At 39.0% G+C, this 21,929-nt stretch overlaps 1 pseudogene; it reads right to left on the bottom strand.

Moving 5' to 3' along the window:
• The window catches only part of LOC102868824, an 84,241-nt pseudogene extending 62,621 nt beyond the window's left edge, over positions 1-21,620 (bottom strand).
• Positions 21,621-21,929: the final 309 nt, after the last annotated feature.

The following is a 21,929-nucleotide window of genomic DNA, read 5'->3' as shown; positions in this document are numbered from 1 at the left end:
ATTTCATGGCACCTAGCAATAACATTAATAAAAGCTATAAAAGTCTTTTACTTATTGATGTAACAATATTTAAATGCCTGATATGGAATTTTATGGAGTAGTAGATTTGGTTTTTAAAAAAAAAAGCAGGAAAAAAATATAACTAAAATTAAAAAAAATACCCAAACCCAGCAAACCTGTTCTCCTGTTAGCATCCTTAATGGGCTAAAATGCTTTCTTTATGTAGAAAAATCACAGCTGCAGAGTCATGTTCACTAGGAAGGATTTTCCTAAGAAATAATTTTCACAATAAGTAAAGGACACAGCCCAACCACCTTGCCCTCGTCCTACATCCCAGTTTAAGATCTACAGTTTTACAAATAAGTTTCTTTCTCCTTTCTTTTAACAAAGTAAGAAAGGCTTCCCACTCCCCGCCCTGAACTCCCTCAACAGATGACTGATACTTCCCAGAACCCCTAAGCTGATGCTGCTCCAGAAACCATCCCACAGGCAAGTCTGAGGGCCACTAAACTCGTACTTTGACAAGGGAGGAATTCTTGTGTGTTTTCCATAAGGATACAAAGAGATGGCAGTCCGTGAGAATAAAGTATCTAACAACTGGGGTTAGATGGTGCTCCTCATTCTTGTTAGAGAATTAGTCCCCAGGTAAATCCTAGGGGTTCTAAGCCTGATTTTCCAGTAAAGTAGGGGAGTAGCTTGTTTCTCAGAAACCCATGAGAGTCTACTAAGAGAAAGAAATTAATTATTTCAACTTTATAAGTTACTTTGAGAAACAGACAAAAAAGAAACCATAAAATATATAGTAATTGGATGAGAAAAGTGGACGAGTGCATTGCTGTTTAGAAGCATCAGGTTAAAAGACCCTCCAGTCACAATTTGACAGGTGCTCAGCGTGTCTTGATGGGTTTCTGTCTTGATGGCATTCAATCCTGATGAGATTCTATCTTGATGAGAAACAGCCCAGTCCATGCTGCGATTGCAGCCGTATGGCACGTTCTTGGGCCTGGCGTCATGAAGGAGCTGTTTATACTACACATTGTCTGGGGGGAAAGAGGGGAAGACAAATGCAAAAACTTATTTACAGCGAACCTTCTACTTTGGTAGATCTACAAGAGCATTTTTACATAGGATTTGTTTTTTTTAAAGTAGAAATACTCAGAAATTGAGATTCCAAAATTATTGTAGAATAGTTGCTTGCTGCTAAGTACATCACATGAAAAGTTTCATTTCAGTTGCTAAGCATCTTTCTTTTCTAGGACCTTATTTTGTTACCAGGTAATCACTGATTAAAACTGTCCACTGGGCTTAAGAACTTGAGGTTTCTTAGTTGGTGACTTGGTCCTGAAACTAGAGGATCTGCTAATAAGTTATTTGTCTTAGGGGAAGCAACAACAGTGCCAATATGATATCATAACGATTTAAACATAAATAAAATAATGGAAAATAGTCTAATGAACTTCATGCATGATCTCATCAACTTTTAAAAAGTATCAACATTTTTGAGAAAGTTGCTTGTTTTTCATCTCTAAAATAATAATTAAAATTTCATATCCAAGATTATTGCTGTTATTATATGCCATCGAGTTGCCTGCGACACATAGCGACCCTGTGTATAACGGCTCTGAAGCTTGCCCTATTATGAACCAGTCTCACTGACTCCAACACATCTACCCCATAACCCCAGTCAATCCATGTTATCTGGAGTCTTCCTCTCTTGCGCTGTCCCTCCACCCTTCTGAGCATGATGTCTTTCTTCAAGGATTGGTCAGGATATGTGACATAGAGCTTAAAATCACAAAAAGAGTATTGTAATATTATAAAACAATAGTAAAGAAGAGCATTTTGCATATATTACATGTCTCAAAAAGTTCATTCCAATTTAAACACGAATATCCTTGATTTAAAGACACTGTAATTTAAGCTAAGTAGAAAGTACAACCTTAGTATTTTTACTAACTTTTTAAATAGCACAGTTCTTAGCATCAAGTATCAGATCTTATATTTAAAAGGAAATCCCAAAAATAGTACAGGAATTCTGTTTAGTTAGCCAAAGTTGTGTCTCTGTAAAAATTCCAAATGGACTGTGAAAGGCAAAAAGTTCCTTAGGAAGATTGCTTTGCCCTGAGAAAAACAAGGTTTGTGGCTAGAAAAATCTTAACCCAATGAAAGAATATCTTTTTCTTCAGGTCTCCAAGGCCACCAGCGCTAGTTAGGCTCCCAGTTAATTTCAGCCCTGCCACATCCTGTGGGCTAATCAGAGACCTTTATTGTAGTGAGGGAAAGCATTCCTTTCGTTCCAAAATTAGTTGTTGTTCTAGGGTCAGACTGAGAAACTTTTTGCTGAGCTTCAGGATTTAGAGTGATTAATTTGCAGAAAGCACTTGCAGGTCAATTAGATGGAATTTAGCAGCTTGGCCAAGGATGGGGAAGATTTGCATGGGAGGATGAAAATGGGGCAGGGTACCAATGCTGCTTGGCAGAGCACCTTAGAACAACTCCTCAACCCCCAGCTCCGTAAAAGGCATTGGAGAGAGAAAGGTGGTTTTATGGTTGGTTTGTAAGGATTATTGTGACTTTTGAATGGTCTGTGGGTAGAGCAAATAAGAATGCGGAAACTTTAAAATTCAGAATTTGGGACCAAAAGCAAATTAACTTGAGAAGGGCAGTAATATCACAGAGCATGTGGGTTTTGGGTTTAGTTTCACCATTTAAACTGTGTGACTCTGGACAAATTTGTCATATTCTACTCTACCAGAATTGTCTCAATTTCCTTATCTATAAAGTAGTCTCTATTCCATGCAGTTTTTACCATGATCAAAGAGATAATACAGGTAAAATATGTACAATGCATTCAAATACAAAATTACGGTTTCTGATACATCATTGTTATCAATATTATCACTATTATTCTTGTAAGTTTATCAGTGATGCTACTGGGTGGAGACATTTTTCTGAATGTCATTTCTGTTGCCATTAACCTGACACTAGGTGGATAATCAACTTGATGTAGAAATTCCAATATTAATTATTATTTGCTTCCCTTACGCCATATTGCAGAATTCTAGGTATAACTCACACCTCTCTTCTTTCCTTTGGCGTCAAACCTACCTCACTGACTCTAAACAATGAGACAAGGTTGTCCATGGGAGTTTAAAAATGACAATTTCTATTTCTTTTATTTTGATCCTTAATTCACTGTCTCTTCTTGGCTTGTTGTTTTTGTTGTTGTGTGCTGTCCACTTGGGACCAACTTGCCCCTGACCCTCCAGCAGGCTTTTTAGAGGCCGTAAATCCCATGGGAGGAGACTCCCCATCCTTTTCCCACAGAGCAGCTGGCAGATTTGAACTGCATGTCTTTGGGATTATAAGGCAACTTCTTGCCACTAGGCCATGAGAACTCCCTCTTTCTAGAGGAGATGCTCAAATGTATTAATTGAAGGAAGGAATGAGTGAATGGTATACATTTTCATCATCTATTCTGCTTTTATCATCGGGATATGTCTTGGAACACACTGTGCTTTATTATGTTTGTTCTCTCTGTAAACAAAACAACCAATGCATTGTTGTATTTTTTTATTAATTCACTTTATTACTTGTATTATTTAATGATGAATGAAACAATAAAAATTTAGGTTTTTTAAAAAAATTATTATTAGTTTTATTGAAAGTCTACATAGACTTTGGATATCCATTCATACATTGTTGCACTAGAGTTTTGTTTGTTTTTTAAAAAAAAAAAGACTTAAGCAGCTCCTCTTTCTTCTCCTCTTTCTCTTTTTAAAGGTATATTTGTTGAGAAAAGTGTAGTCTATTAAAAATGGATTCAAAATTTTAAAGGATGTAAATATTATTTCTATGCTGTGTGTACCATTGAGTCAAAATCAATCTATAGCTGACTCTCCAGCAGGTTTTCTGAGCCAGTTAATCCACATGGGAGGAGATTACCCATTCTTTTTCCTTGAATCAGCTGGTGAATTTGAACTGAATGCCTTGGGTAGTGAAGCCTAGCCTTTTACCACTAGTCCATCAGAGCTCCCTGACAAGGACACACTGCATAGCTCAAAATCAGTAAAGGAGTGTGTCGGGGATTTTGACTGTAGTCTTCAATATGGACTGATATTCAAAATCAAGAAAACAAAGATTCTCATCACTGGGCCAGCTGGCATCATCATGATAGATGGAGAAGAGATTAAGATTATGAACAATTTCAGCTTGCTTGGCTCCACCATCAACACTTTTGGCATCAACAGGCAGGAAATTAAAAGACGAATTATGAAAATCTATCGTCAGGAACCTCTGTGGAGTGCTAAAGAGTAATGATGTCAGTCTAGAGACTGAGGTGCACCTGATCTAGGCCATGGTCTTCTCAATTACTCGTTATGCGTCAGAGAGCTGTACAATGATCAAAGATGACAGTAGAGTTGATGCCTTTGATTTGTGGTGCTGGAGAAGAATATTGAACATACCATAGACTGCAGAAAGTGAAGACAAGCTGCTCCTTAGAAGCCAGGATTTTGAAGCTCCTTCTCACATATTTGGGTATATTGTCAGAAGTGATCAGTCCTTAGAGAAGGACATCATGCTTGGAAGACAGAAGGGACAGTGAAGGAGAGAAGACTCCAGAAGTGATGGATTGACTTTATGAGGGTAGGTGTGTCAGAGACAGTGAGATTGGCTCCAGATAGAGCAGGGTTCAGAGCTATTGTGCATAGGGTTGCTATGAGTCATGGTCTACTCAACAGCACATAACAACAGCAACAAATATTCTTTGTGTGAATATACAACCAACACCAGTGTTAAAAGGAGTCAAAAAACCAAGATGTATTATACTGGAAACATCTGCTGTAAAGTACCTCTCCAAAGTGCTAAAGAGCAATGATATCTGTTTAAAGACTAAGATGTGTTTGACCCAAATAATGGGTTTATTAAGTACTTCTTATGCACCTGAAAATTGAATAATGAAGACAGATGGCAAAATAAGAATTGGTGCCTTTGAATTGTGGTGTTAGAGAAGGGTCCTGAATACCCCATGGACTATCAAAAGAATAAACCAGTCTATCTTGGAGGAAGAGAACTAGGGTGCTCCTTAGAGATATGGATGGTGAAAATTGGTCTCACATATTTTGGGCATGTTGTCAGGAGAGGCCAATCTTTGGGAAAAGACACCATGTGGGGAAGTTGGAGGGTCAGAGAAAAGGAGGGAGGAAGAGCCTCCACGAGGAAGAGACGAACAATGGCCTTGAGCATGGTGGAAGTGGTGAGGATTACGTCAGATAGGTCAATGTTTACATCTATTGTTCATAGGGTAACTATGATCTGTAGCTAACTCAATAGCACCTAACAGAAATGAATATTCTTTAAAAGAATTAGTTTTTTAAGAGCTCAACTAAATACTCAGGATTTAAGTAAAACTCTTGAAAAACTATACTATATTATAGAGTTCTTGTCTACACTTCTCCATTGTGGTTCTTGGCCACTACTACAATAACTATTAAATAAAACAATAACTCATTGCCATTGAGTAGGAACCAAATCATAACTGATCCTTTTTTGGATTTCTGAGACTGTAAATGGTTCAGGAGGTGATGGCCCAACTTTCTCAAGTAATCACCGATGGTTTGTAATTGCCGGAGAGCCATGGCTTTGCATTAGCAGTACAATTCCCTATAGAGTTCCTATTATAATGTGTTATCTGTTTAACATGTATTAAACACAGAACTGAACAGTTTCTCTTTTACAATCAAGATTTAAGACATGCATCTTTATGCTTATTTTATCCATGAGTAAAATGAGAAGCATAGCATCTTGACCAGCTGTTAATTTGTGAGTACAAGGTTTATGTCCTAGAATCTTGGGCTTTAACTTTGTTGTAATGCAGAGAATGATTCAAGCCACAAAATAATGTTTTGTTTTGGTTTTTTCCCCCCTCATGAACATTCAGACAGGCTGCTCACATGAATATATTACTTGCATGACCTTTTACTTTACATTGTGTTTTGTGTTTACTGGCCAAGTCAGCAAATGCTCCCATGACGGTTTGTTATAGTGTAATTTGCCAATGAGACAATTAAAAACAGGACCAGGGGTTCTGAATTCTTTAGACAACCTTTGCTGAAAAATAAGAGATGGATCTTTCATGTTATATGAGCAGGCCAGCTTGTGCAAATAGATACAGCAAAGAGAAAATGGATATTATATTTTGCAATTAAAAATTTCAATATGATAGGGACCAGAAGTCAAAATGGAGAATCAAAGTAGAGGAAAATAATGAGAGGTGACAATGAAAACAGCAAAATCCTGAAGCATTTGGTACTGAAGTAAATGGCAAAGAATGGGTTTGAGCTATGTGATTGGAGAGAGAAGAGACTGAAGATAGTATAAAGGTTAGAGATGAAGTAGTCTCCCCCTTTTCAGCTGTTTCTCCTTTCTTTCATTGTCAAATTAGCTGCTGTGACCTCCATATTCTAAATCCAACTGACATTTTTCAGTCTTTGTCTTATTTAATTTCTGAGGAGCATTTGACACTGTTTACTTCTATTTCCTTCCTTCTTTTGACTTTTAGGCACATATTCTTCCCTTTATTTACCCCCAGTGCTCCCTAGCTCTTTCCTCTGTAGGCTCACCTTCTTCTTCCCAACCATTAAAGGTTGGAGGCCATCTAGGCTGCCTCCTCTTTTGATTCTAATTTATCTCCCTGGTGAGCTCATTCACAGTCATGACTTTCTATTCTCCACATGCCCAGATGACTCACAATTTTAATCACTGGTCTTGATCTCCCACTTAATACCAGACCCACACATATCAGCTGTCTACTTGCTGTGTTTTGAATGCTTCAAAGGCACCTCATTCTTAGCAAGTCCAATATCAAGCTCTCCTCAGTCTGTTCTTCTCCTATGATTGGCTATTGTAAATAGAAATGCTTTTCTAGATTCTTTTCTGTGCTTTCTTTGTTGCTATAGAGAAATCTAATAGATTTTTATATGTCGCTCTTATATCCTGCCACTCTAATAAATTGTTATACTGGGTCTAACAGTTTACTTTGTTGAGTCTTCTGAGTTTTCTGTGTACACTATCACATCATCTGCATGTGTTGTTGTTGTTATGTGTCGTTGTTATGTGTCTCTTGTGACTCATAGCGACCCTATGTACAACAGCCCTAAACTCTGCTCTATCCTGTGCCAATAGCACTGCCTCTGACACACCCATTCCTATTATCCCAGTCACTGAATCAATCCACCTCATAGAGGGTCTTCCCCTCCTGCGCCGTCCCTCCACCCTCCCAAGCATGCTTCTTATTTCCTTTTCTTGTCTTATTGACCTATTTCTAGAACTTCCAATACAATATTGAATAGGAGTGGTAATAGTACTCAGCCTTCTCTGGTCCCTGTTCACAAGAGGAATGTCTGAATTCTCTCTCCTTTGAGGATGATGTTGACTTTTGATTTTGCATGTATACTTTACAATATGTTGAGAAAACTCTCCTGCATTCCTATTTTCCTGAGTGCTTTAATCAGTAATCAGTGTTGGATTTTGTCAAAGACTCCTTCTACTTCCATTGACAGGATTATTGGTTCTTGTTCTTTGCATTATTAATGTGATGAATTATATTAATGTTTTTTTTTTCTTATGTAGAACCATCCCTGCATATCTGATACGAATCCCACTGGGATGTGATAAATTATTATTATTATTTTTAAATATACTGTTGAATTCCTTGGAGATTAGGATTTTGAAGCTCTGCCTCACTTACTTTGGGCACGTGACCAGGAGAGATTGGTCCCTGGAGAAGGACATCATGCTCAGAAGGTTGGACGGACAGCACAGGAGAGGGAGACACTGGATGAGATGGATTAATACAGTGATTGGGCAATGGGAATTGGTGTGTCAGAATTAGTGAGAATGGCTCAGGACAGGGAGGGATTCAGAGCTGCTATGCATCGCAGGTGCCTCAATGGCACATAACAACAATAACATGACAGGTTTGGAAACAGGAGTGACATCCACTTCCTAAACAACATACCTCTGAAAACCCTATGAACTTTTATAAATGTCGATAGTTATAGAGGGGCTTCAGACCTTTTGTCTGCTATGAGTCATGCTCGACTAGAAGGCAATCAACAGCAACAACTGTTGAATTCAACTGGTCTGAATTTTGTTAAGGACTTTTTCACTTACGTTCATGATAAATACTTCTCTACAGTTTTCTTTTTCTTTTTTGGTAATGTCTTTGAGTGGATTTTATATTAAGGACCTATATATACTTGCTTAAAAGAATGACTCTGGAATGTTCTTCATTTTTCTATTTTTTAAAAAATAATTTTAGTATAATCGGTGACAGTTTAGTTCTTACTGTTTGGTAGAGTTCATCCTTAAAGTCACTTAGAACTAGATTTTTTTTTTTTGAGAGCAAGCATGTTTTTATGACCTGTTTAATCTCTTCTTTTATGATGGGTCTGTTTAAGTGTTCTGCTTCTGTTTGCGTCATTTTGTGAAGAATGTGAGTTTCTAGGAATCTGTCCATTTCCTCTAGGTTTTCAAATTTAACGGAGTATAGCTTTTCATAATATTCCAATATTATCAACTTAATTTCAGCTGGTTCTGTTATTATATCACCTCTTTCATTTCTTATTGTGGTTATTTTTGTCTTTTTAAGTTTTCCAATTTATTTATTTTGTTAAGTTTGTGTATTTTATTAACCCTTTCAAAGAACCAGCTGCTGCTTTTGTTGGTGGTTTCTATTTTTCTCTTTCCTAGCCCATTGATTTCAGTTCTTATCTTTATAATTTCCTTTCTTCTAAAGGGTGTGGGAATAACTTGTTTATTTTCCATGGAAATAAACTATTGGAGGTGCTGGAGGTGTTAAATGGTTTATTTTACTCCTTTCTTTTATATGTGTTTGGGTTTTGCTGTGAACTGCCTCCTGAGAACTATCTTAGCTGTATCTCAGAGGTTTTGGTATGTTGTATGTTCATTTGTTTTGAGTAACATTTTAATATCTTTTTTATTTCTTCTATAGCCCAGTAGGGCTCAAGTAAGGTGTTATTTAGCTTCCACGTGGGCGTGTGGGTGTTCTTTTTTTCCTTTATCTTATTGCTAATTTCTAGCTAGCTTGATAGCCTTGGTATCTGAGAAGATACTTTATATTATTTCAATGTGGGTTGTTTTTTTTTTTTAATTTGTGGAGGCTTGCTTTGTGTAGTCAGCTCTAGAGAATGTACTGTGTGCACCTTAGAAGAAAATAAATTGAGTTTTTGTTAGGTGTGAGTTATTTTGTGGTTGTTGTTTTGTTTTGTTTTAATATTAGGCTGTAGTGTTGCTGTAACAATCAACGAGAGCGTGGTCCTGAGTGAGCCAGGGGGGAATTATTTAGGAAGAAATCTTAAACAGAGAGATCATGTCTACACTGGAAGGGATCTCCCACTCTCAACTGAGCCAACCTTTGGGTTTTGGGTAAAAGCTTTGTACCAGACCAACCAAGTGGTATACCAGGCGCCATGCAATGCAAACCACATAAGTGATGTCATTGTTTTTCTCTCAATCTTAATCAAACTGATCTCTGTGTGTTAACCGTATTGTTACCACAAACAAAGTTTCCATGAAAACCAGCTAAGAGAAACAGGAGGAAAAGGCCAGCTGGAAGTTTGCAGTGCCAGCAAGTTTCCAAGGGGTTTTAAGTGCACAAGTTGGGTTGAGAGGCGCGCTTTCCTGCAGCCTCCACCTAACTTTCTTTTGTCTGGTCCTAATTTCTTTACCACTCTGCACACCTGGGGCCAAGCCTTCTTTCCCCAGAAGTTTTCAAGCATTTCCTTATTTTCTTCTTGACTCAGTTTGGTCCAGGTCTTGACCTTAAACCAGTATTACATATTCATTACCATCTGATAGAGTTGAGGTTGGAGGAACCAGGTTTCAAAAGCCTATCCTCCCTTTCCATAGGTGATCCAATGAGTCTTTCATCGAGACTGACTCTAAATCATTCAAGCTCAATTAGTTTATTTCAAAGAAATACCCAGGTGTTGTTTGACCTTCAAACATATGGACGGCTGGAGTAAATGAAAGCCTCGTCTGTTCCCGTAAGCTGAGGGGACTGGACGGGGTGATTCGTTTTCATATTCTCTGAATTTTGTGGAGGGATTATTAGGTTTGTGCTAAGTGAGTTATTTACTTTCGCAATATGTTCGGAGTGGGTGGCAGCCGCCTTTGCTGAAGGAGTACCAGGTGTGAGCTATCAAGTAGCACCACTAAAATATTAAGGGATGTAGAGGAGACTGGAGTCATGCAGGAAGGGCATGAGTTCTGGCTCTGGTAGGAGAGACCCTAGGTTTTACTCAGTAACAGTCAGGTTCCTTTACGCTTCAACTCCAGTGTTTAGCAACTCTTAACAATAGGAGAGAGGACCCTAGTCCTGAGCACCTTGTGACCCAAAATGGCCTTATCTGCCTTTCCCCAGTATAAGGAATGTTATCTTATCCTCCAAGATTCAGATTCCTAGTTTGATACCCTGAAATTCCCTTTGAGTTCTGTTCAGCAGTTCGTTGCACTCACAATTTTCAATATTTCAGCATAGCAACCTATGGTTTTGTGAACCTACACTGTTTCTAAGATTTGGGATCATCTTGAAAAGGATTGTCCCATGGTCTACAGTGTGGTATTTGCAATTAGGAAACTCCAGTTTTGAAGCCTTACTTAACTGCTTGGATAGCTTCTGGAAAGTTACTTATCTTCTGTGAGTCTCACTTATCTCAGGTATAAAATTAAACCAGCAATTTTTAATTTAGCATTCCAAAGTACATTTAAATGGGATTCAATTATGCATCCGAACAACATAAGCTGTAGCGAACACTTTCACTTTCCCCTCTACCACGTCTAAAGTTTCTGCTTCCAGGTATGGCTCTCATCTGTCTCTCTTGCTTTCAACTCAATACACTTTCCCATGGAATCAAAATGTCTTCTTAAATTTACAGCCCCAGCACAAAAGCCTTTTACTTTTTTAGGATTCATCTTGTTCTATCTTCTCTAATCTTTCGACATATTGTTCTCTTTGTCCAAAACACTCTTCCTGTACCACCTCCCTTATCGTTCTCTCACTCATCCTCAGGTACTAAGATTGATGTCCCTCCTCCAGAAAGCCATTCCTAATGCTCCAAATCAGAGGTAAGTGTCTCTCCAAGCTGCTCCCTGCACTTTCCCTCTGATTACTTTGTCATGACTTTTTGCTTGTCTGTTTCCCCCATTAAACTCTGACCACTGTATCTCGAGCATGCAAGACATTGTTGGACTCCACAAAAATCTAGTGCTGAATGACTGATGTAAAAATAAACCATATAAGGAGAGATCATTTGGGTTTTAGACTAATGGAGAGTCAGGAGTGTATTACTTAATCAATGGCCTCCATACCGTACAGAATAGTCTCAAAGTATGGTTTTATACTGGCTTTGGTAGAGGAAAAAAACGTAAGATTTTAGCTTAAATCCTTTGTTGTTGTTGTATGTGCCATAGAGTCTATTATGATTCATTGTGATCCTGTGTGCAGTAGCTCTGAACATTGCCCTATCCTGAGCCAATCTCATTGTCTCTCACACACTTGTCCCCATTGCCACAGTCACTCCATCACATCCAGAGTCTTTCTCTCCTGCGTTGACCCTCCACTCTTCCAAGTATATCCTCTTCTCCAAGGACTAGTACATCCTGGAAACATGCCCAAAGTATGTGAGATAGACCTTGAGCATCTTTGTTTCCAAAGAGCAACCTTCTTCAGGACAGAAGTGTTTGTTCTCTTAGTAGACCATAGTATGTTCAATACTTTTCTAAAGCACTGAAAGGCATAGATTCTTCTTCTGTCATCTGTAGTCATTTCCAGCTCTCAGATGCATAGAAAATAATTGAGAAGACCATAACCTGGATCAGGTGCACCTTCTTCTCTTGACTAACATCTTTGCTCTTCAGCATTCTGGAGAAGTCCCTGACAGCAGACCTTCCCAATGCAACTTGTCCTTTGACTGCTAGTGCCAAGAGATTGTGGACCTGAGCAAAAGGAAATTGTTAATAATCATTTCTCTATCTATCATGATTATGCCAATTAGCTCACATAATTGTTTTTGTTAGGTGCTCTCCAGTCAGTTCTGATGTTACATATAAGAGAACATATTGGTACCCAGTCCTGAATCATCTTCATCTCCTTTGATATACTTGATCTCATGGTTATGGCTACTGGGTCTGTCAGTCTCATCAAAGGTTCTCTTTATTTTCACAGACTCTCCATTAAATGTAATGTGTCACTACAAAATTGTAGAAAAGATGTTGTACTATATATTACAGGCTATTGTAGATAAAGTGCCAGCCTATCTTGGCTAAGTCTTAAGGGTATCTTTAGAATAATTCTCAATTGTGCAAGTTCAGAAACTCAGTTTCTGACAGCAGTTTCCCCGAGACTATAAATCAATGGGAGATGATTGTCCATCTTTCTCCCAGCGAAGAGCTGATGGATTAGAACTGTTGGAGGTACAACTGGCTACTGACTAAACCACCAGAGCTCTTTTGAGGAAGCAATAACAGAACAATTTGCAAGTTTCCAAAGCCACACGGATAGAAGATGGTGGATCAAGGACAGTGGGATGAATGGACACTGAAACTGCAGTAATGGACTCATATGTTGGAGATGGTGAGGTGGCAAAGGAGACGACAGGGTTTAGGTCTATTGTTCATAGGGTTGCTTTGAGTTATACTCAATTTTATGGCAGTTAACAACATCAACTTGATTTCTTCCAAAATCCATTTTGCCTGCTTAGGCTATACGGATTGACGCTCAACATCAAGAAAACAAAGATTCTCACCACTGGACCAATTGGGAACTTCATGACAGATGGGGATGATATTGAGACTATTAACAACTTCCACTTACTTGGCTCCACAATCAACATTTGGCACCAACAGTCAGGAAATCAAAAGATGAATTGCATTGGGAAATTCTGCTGTCAGGGACCGCACCAAAGTACTGAAGAGTAACAATGTCAGTCTGGAGACTAAGGTGCACCTAGTAAAGGCCATGGTCTTTGCAATTACTTGTTATACATCAGAGAGCTGGACAATGACTAAGGATGATAGAAGAAGAATCAATGCCTTTGAGTTGCGGTCTGGAGAAGAGTGTTGAATATACTGTTGATAGGCAGGAGCACAAACAGGTCTGTCCTGGAGATAGTAAAGCCAGATTGCTCCCTAGAGGCAAAGACTTTGAAGCTCTTTCTTATATACTCTGGTCACACAGTCAAGAGGGACCAGTCCTTGGAGAAGGACATCATGCTTGGACGGGTAAAGAGACAGAGCAGGAAAAGAAGACCCAGGATTAGACAGACTGACTCAGTGACTGGAGAAATAAGATTGTGTCTGTCAGAGATGATTAGATTGGCTCAGGGAGGGCAGGATTCAGAGCTATTGTACATAGGGTCATTATGAGTCGCAGGCAACTCAATGGCACATAACAACAACAAGGTCATCTTGCTATCTAGCATGCAGACTTTCCTACCTTATTCTCCATGAGACAACTGGCAGTGTAATTCATACTAGACATTAGAGAGTAACTTTCCTCTGGAAATTGACTTTTGGAGCAAAAAGGTACATAGTGAAAAAAAAAAAAAGAAAGAAAGAGAAGAAAAGCTTGCACTGTGGATTGTGTGGTGCTATTTATCCGGCTATACCATCTTCCTTTTCAGAGATGGATTGAAGCTTGACATCAAGAAAACAAAGATTTTCACCAATGGGCCAATTGGCAACATCATGATGGATGATGAACAGATTGAAATTGTTGCCAGAAAATTAAAAGACTAATTGCATTGGGAAAGTCTATTGTCAGAGACTTCTCCAAGGTACTAGGGAACAATGATGCCAGTCTAGAGATTAAGGTGTGCCTGATACAGACCATGGTCTTTGCAATTACTTACTATACATCAGAGAGTTGGACAATGAACAGGAATGATAGAAGGAGAGTTGATGCCTTTGAGTTGTGGTGCTAGAGAAGAGTACTGAGTATGCCATGGACTGCTAGGAGAACAAACAAGTTCATCCTGGAGAGGGTGAATCCAGGCTGCTCTTTGGAGGCAAGGATTCTGAAGCTCCATCTGACATACTTTGGACATGTTGCAAGGAGGGATCAGTACTTGGAGAGGGACGTTACGCTTGAGACAGTGGAGGAACAGCTCAGGAGAGGCAGACCCTCAATGAAATGGATTGATTCCGTCACTGGGTTAATGGGGATAGGCATGTGGGAGTCAATAAGATTGTCAAGGGATAGAGCAGGGTTTAAGGCTGTTGTTCATAGGGTTGCTATGAGTCGCAAGTGACTCGATGGCACATGCCAACAGCCACCATCTTCCTGAATGTATCAAATATTATTATGATGATAGTAAGAAACTGGTCTTATTATCAAATGACCCTTCTCTTTTGTTAATTCTGAATCCACACTTAGATTTTGAAGTTATATTGCCCTGGTGCTGCATATTTTCATTGTTTTTAGAAACTGAAGCTGGGCTTAAACTAGTTCTATTTCAACATCAGTCACGGATTTTGTACTCAGGCAGTCATCCTAGTTTTAAGAACCTCAGTGACTGTCTCAAAGCTTGATGGATTATTTTCTGCCAAGATTTCCATAAAGGAGTTCTTTGATGCATTTTATTTTGATCTTACATACTCTATCTGAAAAGCAAGGGGAACATGAGAAATTAATTCCCTTGAGCACATTCTCAAGAGTGTGGCATATTTTCAATCATATGTTACAGGAACATATTGACAAGATAGTTGTTAAGGTGAAAATGAAAGTGATGTTGGGGAGTGGGCAAGAAAGCAAAGGTCATTCGGTTCAATACAAGGTTGAAACCTCAAGGACCAGACCATGGAAAACTGGAGAAGATAAGGAAAGTCTATCACCATTTTTACTACTCTTTCTTTACCAAAGAGGCTCCAAGTCTCCTTCCTTCATACATAAGTCCCTTAATGTGGGAACCTGATAATTCTGCTGATCTGCAATGGCCTCAGGCAGCTGAATATGATAATCAGAAGGTCTAATGAGTGTCAAGAGCTGGGCTCAGCACAAGGAACACAGCATGAAATCAATAGATTAATTCTCATGTAACAGGTAGGAAACTTAGCCACAGAGCAGGCTCAGAGGCATAAAGTGAGCTGCTGACAAAGTTTAGGCAAGAACTGAACTTAATTTCTCTCAGTCTCTTCCATGAAGCTCTAGTGGTGGGATTAGATATCCTCGAGTCAACCACAGCAACCCTATGACAACAAATTGAAAGCTTGGCCTCTGCTAGGTATACTCAACATCTCTGTACTGCTTAAGCCCCTCGTTGCTGTCTCTGGGTTAGTCCATTGTGTCAGTCAGGTTGCTAGCAAAACAGTTAGCAGCTGGCAAAACGAGGCAGCACCCTTTGGAAAGCTTGATAGCCTTGGAATCCTGGCGCAGGGGCACCATAAAGTGGAATTGACTCTATGGCAGTGGGCTAGGTTTTGAGTTTAGACCTCTCTTAACCAGGTTTAAAAAAAAAAAATCCTCTTCCTCCCCTATAACTGACCTTCTCTTTTACCGTCTTTGAGATGGATATGGTTTTGTTTCACAAACCTTCACTTTTATAAGAAAGAAATTATTTATTTGTTACAAATCTCCCTCTTAGAAGTTCAAGTTGTAGCATTTTAATTAATTTACTTAAAAAAATCCCTTTGTGTTTTCCCACTGTCTTCAGAGTAAGAATTCAAAGGGTAAGAATTCGAAGAGTAAGAATTACAAATCTTTATCTGTGATTCCCACTGCCCTTTCCAAGCTGACTGGAAACACTCCTCTAACCCTTCCTCTCATTTGCACTCTGTCCTCCAAATATTCTTAAGTATTTCCAGTTCACCAAATGAGCATATGCTCTCTCACCTGTAAAGATTAGCACATGCTGTGGGAAATCGCCTCACAAGCAATTAACTGCTTCTGAAAACCCACCAGAGGCTCGGCTATGGGTCAGTTCCACCTTGACAGCAAACTACAGCAATTATCTCCATACTATTTATTTATTTATTTTTATTTTGCAGGTTGATTTTCCTGGTAAAGTTCTCTTCATATTGTAAGGCTTCAGGTTATACTCTACACATCCTGAGAAGCATGACACACTTTGCCATGTGCTTGCTTCATACCCTGTACAATCTCATTCATCTCATATTGGTAGATACTGGCAATGTTTCAGTGTTCTTCCGCACACCCACATTGTGAACTCCAGTGGACAAGAGCCATGTTTAGTGTTCTAGCTCTGGTGCTTAGCACCGTGCTTGGTACATGATGTTGTTAGGTGCCATGGAGTCGAGTACGACTCATAGTGAGCCCACAAACAACAGATCAGAGCCCTGCCCTGTACTGCCCCATTCTTTTTTTTTTATAATTTAGTTTGTTTATTTTTCATTTCAATGAACATCTACAGAGATTTTGGAATTCCATTCATTCATTGTTGCACCCTTCTCCCCGCATAAACCCCCCCCCCCCTTCCTTAGCTCCTTGCTCAGCAAAAGAAAAACTCCCTCATTGGTACACAATCCCCCCGCACCTCTCCAAACCCCACCCCCTACCCCCAAATATAATCCACTCTGCAACCCTCGTTGCGTACTCCTACGATAAAAATAATGCCCTAAAATATAATACTTTTAGACTATTCTCTCCCCCATAGACTTCAATGCCGTAAACATATTTCATCCAGTTTTTCTTATTCTCCCCTGCACACTTTAGCCCACTGCCGCAGTCACTGTCTCAATCCATTTCACTGAGGGTCTTCCTCTCTTTTGCTGACCTTCCACCTTTCCAAGCATGATGTCCCTTTCCGAAGAATAACCTCTCCTAACAATGCGTCCAAAGTATTTACCACAAAGCTTTGCCATTCTTGCCTCTAACAAGCACACTGGCTGCACATCTTTTTTTTTAATTGAAATTTTAATGAGAGTTTATAAGGAACTTGGGTTTCCAATCGTTCATTTTTGCACATTTCCCTCCCTGTGTCCCTCCATCCAGATAGCTTTTTTTCTTTGGGGAAAAAAGTTCTTTCACTGTTATACAGACCTCCACCCCCACCCCAGACCACTTTACTATGCAGCTCTTATTCTGGACTCTTGTCATGTCAATAATACCTAATCATATATTCCTTTTATACAGTTGTCTCCCTTGTCTGTTTCAATGCTTTGTAGATTATTTATCCCCTCTTTTCTTAGTTTCCCCCCAGTCCCCATGTCAGCCCTGTTTTATAACCGTGGCATTATGCCATATTTGTCTTTTTGTGACAGATATTTCACTCAGCATAATGTCCTCCAGGGTCATTTGCCTGCACTTCTGTTTCAGACAAGAAGTCATCTGTGAAGACAATTTACCCCTGTAAAGAAATTTCCCCAAATGTCTGCAGTTGTGTTGTCGTGTACCATTGAGTTGCTTGCAACGCATAGTGACTCTATGTACAAGAGCCCTAAACTCTACTTTATCCTGCGCCAATTTTATTGTCTCTAGTACACCTACCTCCATTACCCAAGTAACTGAATCAGTCTATCTCATCGAGGGTCTTCTTCTCTTGCACTGTCCCTCTACTCTCCCAAGCATGATGTCCCTCTCCAAGGACAGGTCCCTCCTTGCAACATGCCTAAGGTATGTCAGATGAAGCTTCAGAATCCTTTCCTCCAAGGAGCAGCCTGGTCTCTTCCTCTCTAGGATGAACATGTTTATTCTCCTAGCAGTTCATCGTATATCCAATACTCTTCTCCAGCACCACAGCTCAAAGGCACCAATTCTTCTTCTATCGTCCCTAGACATTTTTCAGCTTTCTGATACATAGCAAGTAAGTGCAAAAGGCTATATGGCCTGTACCAGGCACACCTTAGTCTCTACACTGACATCATTTTATTCAGTACTTTGGAGAGGCCTCTGACAGCAGACTTTTCCAATGCAATTTATCTTTTAGTTTCCTATATGCTGGTACCAAGAATGTTGATTGTGGAGTCAAGCAAACTGAAGCTGTTAACAATCTCAATCTCTTCACCATGTATCATGATGCTGGCAATTGGCCTAGTGGTAAGAATCTTTGTTTTCTTAACCTGTACATAGAAAATGCTATGCATTTTTAACTTCCAAATTCCATTATATTTCCACCAAGTTAAATGTGATCAATGTCAACCAGTCTGCTTTATGGTGAATCTAGAAGACTTATCTACTCATTTAAGTAATGGAAATAACTTTAAGCAAAACATTTACATATGGCTCAATTGTCCATTTCCAAGTAAAAATGTCCAGGTAGTTGTTTTCTTCCTTCCAATGGATGTCTTTGAATTGGGAAGACACTTGGATAGAACCATCTTATAACTCCTCTAAGATCACTTATTATTGCCATTGGTTCATGGTTGTCAGTAATGAGTCCTCTTAGATAAAATTTCTTTATAAATCTTAAATATTTTTAGACCACAGAAAGAACATTTACAATCTTGTCCAACTTGAAATGGGGTATTTATAAAGCTACTAACAGAAAGAATGGTAGTTCAAACCTATCCTGAGGTACATTGGAAAAAAAGTCTGATGATCTGCTTCTAAAAGTCATAGCTATGTAAACCCTATATAAGACAGATCTTCTCTGAAATCCCTAGGCTTGCTGGGAGTTGGAATCAAGTTGACAGCATCTCATTTTTGGTATAGGGTTAAAAAGTGTGAGCTGAAGACCAAGTTGAAATCTTGCTTTTGCCACTCAATAGACTGTTACATTGAAAAATTGCTTAACCCGCTCTATGCTCCATGTCCTGGAGTGAATTCTATCCCTCCAAGTATATGTCAACTTGGTTGGGCCCTGACTCCCAGTAGGTTGATGTAACTTGACAAATATAAAATAATGCAATCATCATCATGATGTGATCAGATACCAATCGGTTTTAATGGGATTAGGGCAGAGTGCAATATCCTTACTCAAGTCACAGCTCCAATTGAAATAAGAATTGTTCTCAGATATGGCCTACATCATCCTTTATCTCACAAGAGATAAAAGGAATCAGCAAGAGAAAGAGGGATCTCACTACAACCAAGAAAGAAGAGCTGGGAACAGAGAGCATCTTTTGGACCTGGGGTCCCTGTGCACTTAGACCCAAGAAAAGATTAATTGCAAGACAGGTAGAGGTCTCCAAAGGATACCGGAGATAGTGAAAGGAGGTAAGGGCATTTCCCTCAAACCCACAAAGATAAAAAAGATTTTCCTTAGTGCTAGTACATTGAATTCAGACTTACTGTCTCCTAAACTGTGTGAGGAAGGACTCTAAGTGGGATAGTCCAACAGAGTTGTTCTGCCAACCCAGCACACAGGCTGAGCTGCTTTGATAATTCAAATCTGACAGTGTCTCCTTAGGAGAAATATGAGCAATCTTCTCTCATGTAATTTTTAGCTTCAGAAAACCAGTGGAGTGTTCATTATGAGTTGGTTACAAACCAAATGATAATGAGAGGGAGAGAGAAAGAGAAAGAGAGAGGGGGAGAGAGAGAGAGAGACTGTGAGAAAAGTAAATTTCTATTTGTCAGTAATTCAGTTGTATTTTTGTTATAGCAGTACTTGATACATAATGCCTCATTATTCTCTATAAGCTAGGAATAAATTTGAGGCTAATTATACCGAATACTTACCTCATAGGGGACATTTGGAATGGAACAAGTAAAAGCAAGTAAAGTAGAAGGAACTCTGGTGGCTTAGTGGTAAGCAAGGAGTTGCAATGTTGCCATAAAGTTACACAGTTTGAATCCACCAGCTTCTCTGCAGGAGAAAAATGGATAATCTCCTCCCAAGCAATTGTCTTTGAAAAGACACTGGAGAGTGAGCCATGAGTCCGTTCTGATTCAACAGCATATAACAATAACAACAATAACAATAACAACAACAACAAAGTAAAATATATATTAAAAAAAAAGTAAAGTATGTTCTTAACTGGTGGCAATTTTGGTCCCAGAGGATATTTAGCAATGTGTGGCAACATTTTTGGCTGTTACCGTGGAGAGTGATAGGCCACCAAAGCTCTCTCTACAATATACAATGCACAGAAACGTCAACCTAGCCAAGAATTATCCAATTCAAAGTGCTAATAGTACCAAAGTTCACAAATCCAGGTGTACATATTACTGTCTGCTCTTTAGTAATATGGGAGATTAAAAAAACAAAACAAAACAAACCCCAAAACAAAAACCACTAAAGTCATCCAGGATTATAGAACACTTGGAAAATCCCCTTGGAAGAACAGAGTTGCATAACATCCAGATGGAAATACATCTGGGGTATTGACTAAATATTTCACTTTTCATCTAAATATTTTGAAGTCATGAAATTGATCTTTCCATTCATCCATTTGGGATGTAGTGTAGTAAGTTTCTGTGTCAATTGTTTAAGATTTTTGTAGAAATGAATTTTCATCTGATTGCAGGATCTGGCTTTTTCATTTAAAGAGTGGCTTACCATACAACATAAATTTTGGAAAGGAAGGTTTATTTGTTTTTATGTATTTTTTTTGTGACTTAAAAGCATCTTGAATTATTAAACCAGTTATTTTTCCAAGCCTGCAAATGCTTTCAGCATGTTGCCCTAAGTTTTTCCGAGTCAGCACATAGTACAGCATCTTGCAGGACCTCCATCAGTTTAGAGCCATTTCCTTAGTACCTTTGGATTTTTCTTTGTTATTATGTGCTGTTGAGTCAAGTATAGCTTGTAGTTACCCTATGAACAAAAGATATGAATCATGTCCTCTCCTGTGCCATCTCATCATCTCTTGAAACACTTGAGCCTATTGGTGCAGTCACTGTGTCAATCCACGTTGCTGAAAATCTTCCCATGTCACTTTCCAATGAAGCCTCTCTTAACAATGTGTGCAAAGCATGTGAGATGAGACTTCACCATCACTGCTTCCAAAAAGCATTCTGGCTGCCCTTTATCTAAGACATTATCTGTTTGCTGTTCTGGCCTTCTAGTGGGTATTTTAGTACTTTTCTCCAATACCACAACTCAAAGGCATCAACTCTTCTTCTGACATCCTTATTCATTATCCAGCTTTCAGAGTCATAGCAAGTGATTAAAACCACCATGGCCTGAATCAGGCACGCCATAATCTTCAAATCATCATCTTTGCTCCTTAGTACTTTGGAGAAGTCTTTAACATTTGTTATGCTCGTTCTGGCAGGAGCACATGTGTTTATTCCAGTCCCAGCAACATATAACCCAATAAACAAGCTAAGCACCAGCTTACTTGTGCTTCCTTCCTACTCTTTAATGAACAATTTCACGTTTCTTCTCCACTTCAAAGATCCTGCTCTTCCTATGTAAAGCCTCTTTTCAAATTCATAATCCCCCATGGTGGTGGAATTCTCAGTTAAAAAAGAAATTAAGTATGGGCTGACTTGTGTTTACTTATTAATGTGTAGTGAGCAGTTTCACACGATGTGTAGAAAAACAGGTGAAAAGAAAACAGCGTGTAACTCTTCACTACAGACTAGTAAGCAAGCACAATGAACCTGGGCTTACTTTGCGTATGGGGTAATCCACTCCACAGACCACTTCATTCAAGGTCCTCAAGGGAATGTTGCTTGGCGTCAAGAAGTACATGCGACAATTTCAGGTTAAGGGAGAGAATAATAATAAAACCCAAGTGGTCATTTAATATTATCCTCTGATGCATTTGAGTCTTGCTTTCTTTTAGCTGGAAGCCAAAACCATAAGGTAAATTCTCCAACCCACATTTTATGAGACAGAATAAGAGAGTACTTTGAGTTACAGCTTAAAAATTCTTTTTCTGCTACGAAGCCAAATGCTTTTACAAGAAGCAGAGGAAAAGAGGGGGGGGAAACAACAGAAGAAAAACACCCAAGTCAAATTGATGAAAACCAGTCAAAATATGGCCTTGTTGTGGCTGAT

The sequence above is a fragment of the Elephantulus edwardii genome, unplaced genomic scaffold (genome assembly GCF_000299155.1).
Source record: "Elephantulus edwardii isolate Elephantulus edwardi_28Jun2011 unplaced genomic scaffold, EleEdw1.0 scaffold00132, whole genome shotgun sequence".
In the NCBI taxonomy this organism is placed as follows: Eukaryota; Metazoa; Chordata; class Mammalia; order Macroscelidea; family Macroscelididae; genus Elephantulus; species Elephantulus edwardii.
This window is presented reverse-complemented; position numbering and strand designations above follow the sequence as displayed.